The sequence below is a fragment of the Neopsephotus bourkii genome, unplaced genomic scaffold (assembly GCF_033783945.1).
Source record: "Neopsephotus bourkii isolate Nb327-2 ecotype Australia unplaced genomic scaffold, CSIRO-AGI_Nbou_v1 NB_549, whole genome shotgun sequence".
Taxonomy (NCBI): domain Eukaryota; kingdom Metazoa; phylum Chordata; class Aves; order Psittaciformes; family Psittacidae; genus Neopsephotus; species Neopsephotus bourkii.
The window spans coordinates 2541791-2552495 of record NW_026901050.1 but is presented as its reverse complement, the minus strand read 5'-3'; positions in this window follow the sequence as shown (position 1 = coordinate 2552495).

Sequence of the window (10705 nt, the reverse complement as noted above, 5' to 3'; positions counted from 1 at the left end):
CTAATCCAATCATTACAGTCATTCAGGAATACGACAGGCTGCAGACAGAGGCCAGGCTCATGTGCTTCTCTACACCGCATCTCCTGCCACTGGTGAAAATGGACTCTTGAGCTAGATGAACACTCCTGTTCCCACTGGGCGTTTCTGTCTTCTTCCAGTTTTACACATTGCGGATGGTAAGTAACCTTTTGTCTATTGTCCATTTCATCCTTTCCATAAAGGACCATATATGTATTTCTTGGACTTCCAGATGTCCTATTACTAGTCAGCCAACCCAAGAAGACACATGCTGCAGAGGGAGGACTGCCAGTGAACATGTCCATTGAACCCCACACTGCTCAAAGGTGGTGATAGTCAAGGACTCTGATACGGGCTATGTCAGATGAGTCTTATTAAATGGGCTAGCTTCTACCCAAATAGCTGTGGCATGCTAGATCTCAGCATGGGCTGCAAAGCTGTCAAAAGAAGTTTAGTGTATACTTTGAGTATCGTAGTGGGAGCGGAGTATTTACTTGATACAATTTAGTGAACCATTAAGAAGAACCAATTCACTGAACTGCAAAAAAGCAAGCCCTAAAGCTTTTTTATTTGGGGGGTTTTTAAAGATTTCAGCCTTTTTCCTCCACATTGCTGATGGCATCCTCTTTGAGGCCTGAAAATAAATTTTTCTCTTGACATTGATATTTTCCCAGGAGTGTTAAACAGAGATGAAGTGAACACAGCCATATTTGCTTAACAACTAGAAATTCAACTTGTGAAGTGCATTATCATACTGAAGTATCTCTGTTTGTCCATCAGCATCAATTGATGTCAGCACAAAACAAAGTGAAAACTCTTTATTATTTGCTATGCAAAGGACTGCAAGGGAACACAAACCAGTATTGCTGCAAGGAGGGTTTTACAAGAATATTGGCTGGTCTTGGAAGGTACTTGTTTATAAGTGAACATACAGAACAAAGAGAATAAGGTATCTATATGTGTTATATGTTGTACAAAAATTACAAATTATTAGAAATCATACTACCTTGTGTTATTTGAAATATTCTCGGAGGTTTTGTTCTTTTTTTCACTCTGCTTGCTTAGTCCATTTCTTCTAAGGAAGACCAAATGTGTTTTCCTACTTCTTGGTCTATTGTTAGGGATCCAGTTTTAGGTCTACTTTAAAGATGAAAAAATTGCAGACTGCGGCAAGTTGCTACTCTGCATGAGTGCTAATAAAATGTCTACCTAGCAACACCTTCTTCAAATAAAATCACTCTTGTAAGTACACCATAGCCTTGCGACCAGCATGCTTGCCACATCATGCCCAGCAGCAATGGCCTGGAATAAGTATGAGAAAAACTTAAAAGAATACGAACACCGAAACTGGTGCATGTTTCATTAAAACAGGCATTTCCAGGAAAAGGAGAGGGATATGGTGAGTAAGTTTAACTCACAGAAAAATGAAGAGAGAATAGCTGCTTCTAGTGCAAGGAACACCATTTCTTAGCTGAAAAGCTTTTTGGGATTGCTTCCTTGCCCTGAAGTATGTTGAACAGCCACAGTCTGAATTCTCAGTCATCTGATGAGTAACATTCCACTTCCCTAATGCTTCCTAGTTATTTAGTATTTCCACACTGATACCTACGTCTCAGCTTCCTAAGAGGCAGCTTTCATGGTACAGTTTTGAAATAATGGTAGATAATAGAGTTGTCCACATTCTGCTTAAGAATCACCTTTTCAAAAACATTGAGTTAGCTTGCATTTGTTTTGGTTTTCCTTTTATTTTAAGTACTTTCAACTACTGTCTTCCATTCAAAGCTTCAGGGTTAAATTATAGTAGACAACTATCCTTCATAATGGCAGCACTATGCCTTTGTTCAGTAACGCAGAAGTTGATAAAACCAAACTCAGTAGCACTCTGTGGTCAGTCAAAGGGTTTCCAAAAGGAAATTTTATACATTTATCTTTACAAATTCATGGTTCTTGTACCTCCACCAGTGTATTCATCAAGTGCATTTATCTAAAAAATTGAACACACACACACACACACACACACACACACACACACACACACACACCCTCAATCATTTAATTTAAAATTAAAGAACTCACACACAACTTATTTTTATGAGTAAACCCTTTCATGCAATGCCCTCTCTCTTTCACCTCCTGTCTAGTGAGCAGTCTATCAGCAACCACTTTGACTAATACCCTACATTTTGTGTTGAAATGTGCATGCTTTTAAAAAAAATACACTTATGGCTCTTATACTAGTTCATTATCATTTTATAATAGCAACAAACTGAGAAAAGTGCTGCTTAAAATGTTAGAGTTCTGGGTTAAGGAGAAAACCTAAAACACACCACAAACACAGAGCCACTTGTTTCCTTCCTCAGTTGACATGACCTTCCACAGGAATAAGGACTGTGCACTTGAGTAGAAGTGAGGAAGGACAAGGCAAGTGTAGCTATTTTAAATAAAGGGTAGGTCTCTACTATAATTGTCATTCCCAATCTTCTCACAGGGATTAAAAAAATGGTATTTCAATCCCATCTCTGTTTAATTTTCCTCTCCATTTGAAGGACTAAATGTGATACTGTTTTTTGATCCTTACTAATTATTCTCTTTTTTTCCTATCCCCAAATCAATTGAAGCATCATAGCAGTTTTGAAATTAATTATTAGATTTTTTCCCCTGACTCATTTCAGACACTTTTATTACAAAAAATGATTGATATATTAACACCATTAATTACTTTTTTGACCCATTAATTTTGTGTATCTGCACAGACCTAATTGAAACAGCCTACACTGAACCTAGGATCTCATTTTACCAATCGAAAATTAATTTTTGGATACTCTTGACTGCTGAGTCTGTGTGATGGTTAAAAACACTGTTCCCACCTCACACATCTGTTTAATATTCCCACTCCTCCTTCTCAGTCCCAAAAAGACCTTCAGACTCTACCCCTGAAAGATTCCTATGAGCTTTGCTTTCTTCCCTCAATAAACAAGACTATCTCAATAGGCCTCCATAAACGACAGTTCCCGTTCATTTGACATAATTTGCCTTTCCACCATCAAGCTAAATTTCTTCAATAGACTCTTAATTATTCTAAACCTATTATCTAATGCTATTATAAATGTTTAAATAATATTTGATATAACCCTGGTCCCACTGAAGTGAATGGGAATATTGCTGTTGCCTTAATTAAGATCAAGATAAAACTTATATTGTTTAATTTGTCACACATTACTGTTGGGTAAAAACAACCTAGTTAGTATTCAGAGGTACTAAACAGGCCCAGCTCCCAGACTAGAACTGGCAGGGCCTCAGCACTTCTCAGGAGAAGTCTGGGAGGCTGTGCTGCACAGTGGGCGGGTGGAGAAGGGAGCAGTCGCAGGGTCGTGCACTCTGCTGTGTATCAGCAGCCCCAGAAGGTTTCCTGCGCTCCGGGAAGCTCACAGCCTTTAAACGGAGAGCTCTAGTCAGGATTCGTCAAAAGGACAGGAAAAACAGGGAAATGAGAAAAAGGAGAAAAGCATTCCTCAATGTGAGAACAAACCAGATACGTTTTTCCAAATTATTTTATTAAAAACCTGGACAATTTTAAGCTAAGCGCTTTTAAAAGTCTTTGGCAAAAACCCATTTTGTGCATTGATCAGATCTAGTTCAAAATGAAATATGTCTTTTTAAAACAGAGAAACTAAATATGATTAACATGAAGATTTTTGGCTGGTGACCATTAAGCTTTCATTAAAATTTAGAAAATAAATTGCAAGCTTTTTTCAGACTAACAGCAACAGCCATGGTTATTCTTATACTGTGAATAAAGGCAATCATTAGGAAAAAAAGAAGGGCAGCTAAACTATAATTTAGATTTACTTACATTTTTTAATGTTTCCTAAAGATCTAGCATTATATTCTGTTCTCTCACACAATGCTAATTTTGGAAGACAAAACTAAAAAGCAGGTTAATTTGTGACATCTTTGTTACTTTCACTGCCAATATGTGATCACACCTACATTATAAAATCTCACTTCCAGACTCCTGTGAATGTCCCTCACCAGAGTGTCTGCCTTACTGGCGCAACACGTTCCATGGTGACATCCGAAATTCCTGATGAGAGCTCAGTTGTTTCCCCTCACTGAGGAAAGTCCCCTGGCCATTACCCATTTGTTCACAGCTGTACTCATCCTGGCAGGCTGCTGCCTTTTAGCACTGTGATCAATAACTGCTGTTTCACCTCATGTTTTGGGGAGAGAAAGAGAAAAGCAACATGTAACATGCTGCTGATGCTTCAGAAGGCAGAGCTACTGGGGCTATTGTAGTGAACCACAGCACCAACAGCTCCCAGAGCCGGGAACTTATTCCTAGCTCCTCTGTTTCACCCTGTCCTCTTCTCATTGTTTGTAACCTTCTTCTAACCCTGTCATTTCCTGTGAGCCTGAAAGAAGGCTGAGCCCAAACTTCTTCCCAGGAGCCAAGGGGAGACTGTATTGCTACACTGAACACAAGGTCTGTTATTGCTGCAGCATGTCTGGATATAAATGCAGCAGCAAAGTTTGAAATGCAGGAAGGAAAGTCATAGGTGATTTAATTTTAAAATATATGTGCAAACAGAAAGGACCAAATTCCCCAGTGGGCTTATTTGCTGGGATTTCAACATATATGTAGACCTACTAAGTTGGAGCCCTGATAATGAGTTTCTGGCTCTCAGAGCTGGGAATCCTAAAAAATACAGTGACTCAAATCCTTAAGCACTCTGGATTGTTTTTTTATTAAGGCTCTGATCCATCCAGCTTTTCAGCTCCTCATGAGTCTGCATGCATTGCCTGCTCCCTTTTTCTAGATTGCTGGAAGCATCTTGCCAGTCAACAGTATCTCTCCAGTGAATTCAGAAGTAAGGTTTCTTTGTCACAGAGCTGAGAAATGGGTTGTCCTATAGGTGGAGGCACAAAGAGGCTCCTTTCTGTCTCCTTTTCATTGATTCACAATATCCCACAATGCAAAGAGAAGTATCTTGAAGCCTGCTCTACATCATTGAGGAAGGTGCTTGGATGCCCTCCAAAAGCTCCCAAATGATACTGACAGCTTTTACTGCCCCTTGTTCAAGCCAAAGGTGAAATGTCTTCAAGCTGGTCCCTAGAAACAGATTTCAAGACCAGTAACAGATTTCTGAATTATTGCTAGGTTCTCCTAAGTCTTAACTTCCTCCACGACCCCAGAGGTAGAAACTCATTCTGCGGTTCAGACCTCCACTTTATATTTGAGCTCCCATTTGTTTTTTAACTAGGGGGGGTTCTGCCATACTGCATTGCCCCATCATTTCCTATTCCACTGTAAAGTATACTCAGTAATTAACATTTGCTGCCCAAATCAACCTACCTATTAAGGTTGCTTACATTAGTCCTAAACATAATGTAGCAAACAAATCAATGAGGAGTTTATGTCCCTTTGCTAGCAGATTGGTGTCTTTGACAGTAGCTAATGACGATGCATTTTCATAATCTTCCTAATCTTGTGGTTATATAACTTTCCTCTAGCCTGGGATTTATTTGTGTTGGAAAAGAATAGCAAATATATACTACAAAGTGCCTACTACAACGCAATACTTGTATATAAAAGCACTTTCAGGCATTTATAATATTTACTGTAGGTCATCAAATATATCCCCTGCTGTGAAAGGGTGTCTTTGTTGCTCTTAGGCTCTTCTTCTACTTGTTTCATCTTCCACAATGAGAAATACACTTATCTGTGCTTACCCACTCTAACACAAACTGTAATCTTCAGCTTTTATCTGTATTGTTCTTGAGGAAAAATACATCATTCCATATAAGCAGAGATAAATCAAAGTAAAATATGTTAGAAATGCATTAATCTACAGCAGTACAGCTCTTAAACCTGTTTTGGGCAGGTTTCAAATCTCTGCATTTTTTGTCAGGGACATAAACAGTGTATGGTGTTGCAAAAAGCTTGATACGGAATGGAGTTTTAATTTACTCCTTTAAAAAAGAAGCACATAAATAGGTATGTTCTTAATGTTGTCAATTTTCTGCCATGCCACTTTAAAGAAAACTCTGAGTAAAACAAGACCTGACTGAAAGATAGCACTGCTTGGGCTCCCCAACTGCAAATGAGCATCCATAAAGCTCACATGCCTTGAAGCTACGAAAGATTATCCTTTATCCTTCATCTCTCTCTGCCCTTTGGAAATGCTAACCTGCTCTGTATAAAAACTGTGAATAACCTACCTGGTGGAAAGCATCACCAAACACTTCCAAAAGGTTTTCCTCCATGCTAATTTGCTTCTTGGTGGTCGCTATTTTTAAATGCTACTGCATTACACTTCCAAGGTTGAGTTCTTTTGTAGAATCAGAGTTTGCATTCAAATATTCAGCTCAAAAGAGATTTTAAAATGTGCCTTTTCTGTGCATATTGATCTCAGCTGTCACTCCCTGACTCAAACTGAGAGCTAAACCAATCTCTCAATGATATTAGCTCAGGCTGCTTTAAGTTCAGCTGCTTGTCTTCAGCCAGGATGGACAGATGGGTGGTTTGGGACAGAGGGACTACCTGGCTGTGAGTAGAGCTGCAGCAGTTCTCATGCAAAGCTAGAACTGGTGGGATCCTTCAGTCTTGGCTTACCACCATCAGACCACAGCCATGGACTGGGCTGCATGACAAATAATTCAATAATATTTTATTTAATACTTCATTATTCAAAGAAAACAAGGATGCAAAACCAAAAACAAGCGTATAGGAAGTTCTGCATCCCAAAGCCTGATTGTGTCTATAAAGGAAAACAGGTTGTAAGATCCTTGGGTTTTGTAAGGTGTTTAAAGGACTGATGAGCTCTTTTCAGAATTATTCTAATTGTGGATTCTGAGTATTTCACAAGTCTGGAAGCAAGGTCTTTATTTTAGGCATCTGTAACCTGGGAACACAGCTTAAAGCACCCCCTTTTAAAAGTGTAGGTGTTTGAGAATGGGCGCGCTGGAGGGAGAAATGGAGGTTTCTTGATAGCACTGTAGAAATGAACTTTTCAAAACTTTTTCTTTTTGGTCTTTTTTTATTTGACCTTTAAAATAAAAATAAACCATACCAGATTATAAACAAGCCAATAAGTTTGTACAGTGTTTGCATTATTAATAAAAGAAGCACCACCTCGGTGACTGTTTGTCTAATCAAAACACATGTACTATAAATAATGGAAAAAAGGACATCTCCTGACTTCCAGCAAATAAAGCTTACTTTCTAACTTATGGAGACTGCTGAAAGGCAGGAAGCTACATGCAGAGTTTACTCTCAAGGTTTTTCTGTGCATGATTAATCAACATAAGGGAAAGGGATTAATATGAGAGGGGTGCCCATTACATCTTCCTTTCCTGAAAGGCCCAAAGAGATGGTGAAAGAGGAGGGAAGGGAATGAGACCTGACATTGGAAAGAGAGTCCAAAGTAGATAGGAACTGACACAACTGTAAAAGCAGATCTGAGCGGAGACAACCTGGACTTCACACATGCAGTTTACCTGCGTGTATGCAGGAAGTCTAACACAGGATATATCAAAAACAGTGCAGTGCATTCCAAACATGCCCAGCTTACAGCACACACAAAGACTGATCAGTGGGGCAGTTCATGAAATCTGCTTTTTGTGATCTGTGCAAGGATATAGCTGGTTGTCTGTGAGCCTATAACCTGAATCAAATTCTAGCAAAGTTAAGATCAACATCAAAGGCAGTACACAGTAGATAATCACAGAGAGCCAGTAACCAAAACTGGCAGAGTTGATAGACCTGAATTTCTACCTGGATACCTGAAGAAGCACTGTTTCAGTTATTAACTGGAGTTTCTATGCTACTTATTGCTAAAACAAGAAACAGGAAAGTGTGACCATGCTTAATCCTACGACGTGCTGAGCAATCTAGTCTTAAATCAGATGTGACTTAAACATTTTAGTGGCCTATGAACAAGAGTCTCTTTGTCTAAAAGGATTAAACCCTTCTTTAACACCACAGCCTAAGCATGTTCAAAAACGGCAAGGTTCACAGCAAGAGTTCCTTAATTAAAAGAGTTTATTAACAAATAAGGAAAGCTTTTAATTGCAATTTCACAAACATCTAACAATATAAAAAGAGTCCTACATAGCAAAATAATAGTGCTGCCTATTCATCATTATGTTTGTTTTTCTAGAAAAAGAGCAGCATTCAATCTCAGGATTCATTCAGGATTAGTTACCTTAGCATCACAGTGATGGTAGACTGTTCCAGTCATGTCCTTACTTTCCAAGCTATGGAAGCACATCCATTTTGTTAGAAAAGTGAAACACTAAATTCTCCCAGTAGTTTATTTTTCTTTTTTGAGCATACAATGGACTAAATTCTGACCTTGATTACATCCATATAACTTCAGAACTGTATGAAGGGAACTAAAAGCAAAAGAAGACCAATTTTTTGAGCCTATTTCTGCATGTTTAATTGAGCTAACCAAGCAGGAGAAGGTTTTCTGTACAAAGGACTTTTGTATTTGTTTTTATTGTAAAAAACACTTCTTTCCCATCTCCGCCTCACTCCTTAAAAAAAAAAAAAAAAAAAAAAGAAAGATGAAGCAAGCAGGAACAATGCTAATTACATTTTGTAAGCAGTCTAAGAATGGGCAGGAGGATGGGGAGGCATGGAAAACAGGCCCCTGCAGAAAATGTGTGGAGGGTGACAACAAAGTTCTCCTGAGATGGATAGAAGTTTCTGTTTCACAGGCTTCCAAATGAATGGTTCAGATGTTGTGAACACAATGGATAGTAATGATGATTACTTTTGCCAATGCCTATGGTGATGTTATAAGCTAATTATATTAGTCATTTACGCAAAGGCAAGATGCCTTTGATAGCTACTATTTGGAGCAACAATTCAGCATGTTGAGTCACTGTTAAGTCACTCTTAGAGCCAGACTCCAATTTAACTTACACCCAAATCAGTCTTCAGCAACTTCATTGAACACAGCATCATTACTCTGCATTTAAACCTTTACCCAAAAATCCAGTTCTGGCAATTTTTTTCTCTATACATTCCTTTTTATTTTTCACAGGTCAGTTTGAGTTAAATCACCTAATACACACTTTGTAGGATTACATTAGTGAGCATTCTATATCTGAAGATACCTTATGTCCATAAAAGTGATTAGTCTCCATTTAACTTTATCTATTTTGACATTTACTACTCTGATCCTCTGGAACTATTCATTTCTCAATAAATGATAAGGAATCCAGATGTATTACTCAGTGGGGAATATAAGCACCAGAATACCATTTTTACCATTGAAAAAAAAAAAAAAAATCCTTTAAATCCCTCTTGAGAAACATAACTAAGCCCAAGATTTTCATTAAAACCTAAAAGCACCCATCTTATTAACAAACCAGGGTCATGTCCCCAAACCATATCAAATTCCCACAGGGTATGAACAACTTTTCAGAAAAAGAAAAAAGGAAAATTAAAGTTAATTCTCCATGATTTTAAAGGACATGTCTCCAGGATTTTCTAGATGTCCTCTCCAGAACATCTCCTGTATCATTAGAGGAATATAGATCTGGTAACCAGCAATGTATTTTAATATTCCAAGTTACATTCTCTTCTGTAGTTCAAGATCTGCTTCTTAAGAGTAAAACTGTGAGAACATTTGAGCCTCCAGTCTTTGGACCCATAGACCCCAAAATGGTCAAGACTTAGAGGAGCCAACTGACTGTTTGGCTGTTTTAATTTGACTCCTTGCACAAATGCTTACCAAGTCCCCTGACAGCAAAGCTCTGCTCTGCCATAGCATTCGAATATGACCATGTCCCACCCTCCTAACACAATTCTATTATCCCCAGTACAATCTTTCTGTTGGGAAGTGGCAGGTAGAAAACATCCATCAGCTTTGTGTTAGCAAGTAAATCTCCAGTACAGAAGTCAGTTCTCTTATGGTGATAGGACATAAAAGGACCCTTTCTTCTACGTCCATAGGCCCACAGGTTTATGGGCCCACAAGTGTCACAAATATCTTCTAACATAATTCATGGCTGCAATTGTAGTTAAGTAAGATTCCTGACCCCTCCCAAGTTACTGTAGCCTAAAAGTGAATGAGATAGATAAATTGCAATCTTTGTGCCCATTTCAAGAGCTGCACGTACCACACATTGCTCTGGTTTTGACTGATTGGTCTTCCTAAGGCTAAATGCTCCAGCGCAAGCCCAGCCAGGAGCTCAGAATTATCCCTCCTCAACTTCTTAGCAAGTAAAGCCTGATTTCTGCCTCCAGGTCATCTGGGATTCTTTACGTGCTCATGAATCCCATTTCTCAATAACCACACTATCAGGTTTAGTTGCAGAAAAAATAAAATTGCATCTATGATGAACTTTCTTTGTTTTTAGTTTCTCTTCCCACCTTTGACACCTTAATCCATATTAACCCAAAGCTTTGAAACTTTTCATACATGATAACTGTTGTGAATCCCAACAAGTTTTTATTAATAGCCACCAAATACTTAAATGTGATATTGTGGGGAAGTTCAGAGCTGTCATCATTTTTAATAGAAAGCAGAAAGCCCATGGAGTTTTCAGAGAATTGTGTCAGGAATTCCCCACACTCAGGTCAGTTGAGGCTTACATTCCTGTGCATCAGGAAGGTTCTGCAATAAGAAGAAATAGAAATTCACATAACAAGAATACAAGAAATAAAATTCAGAAA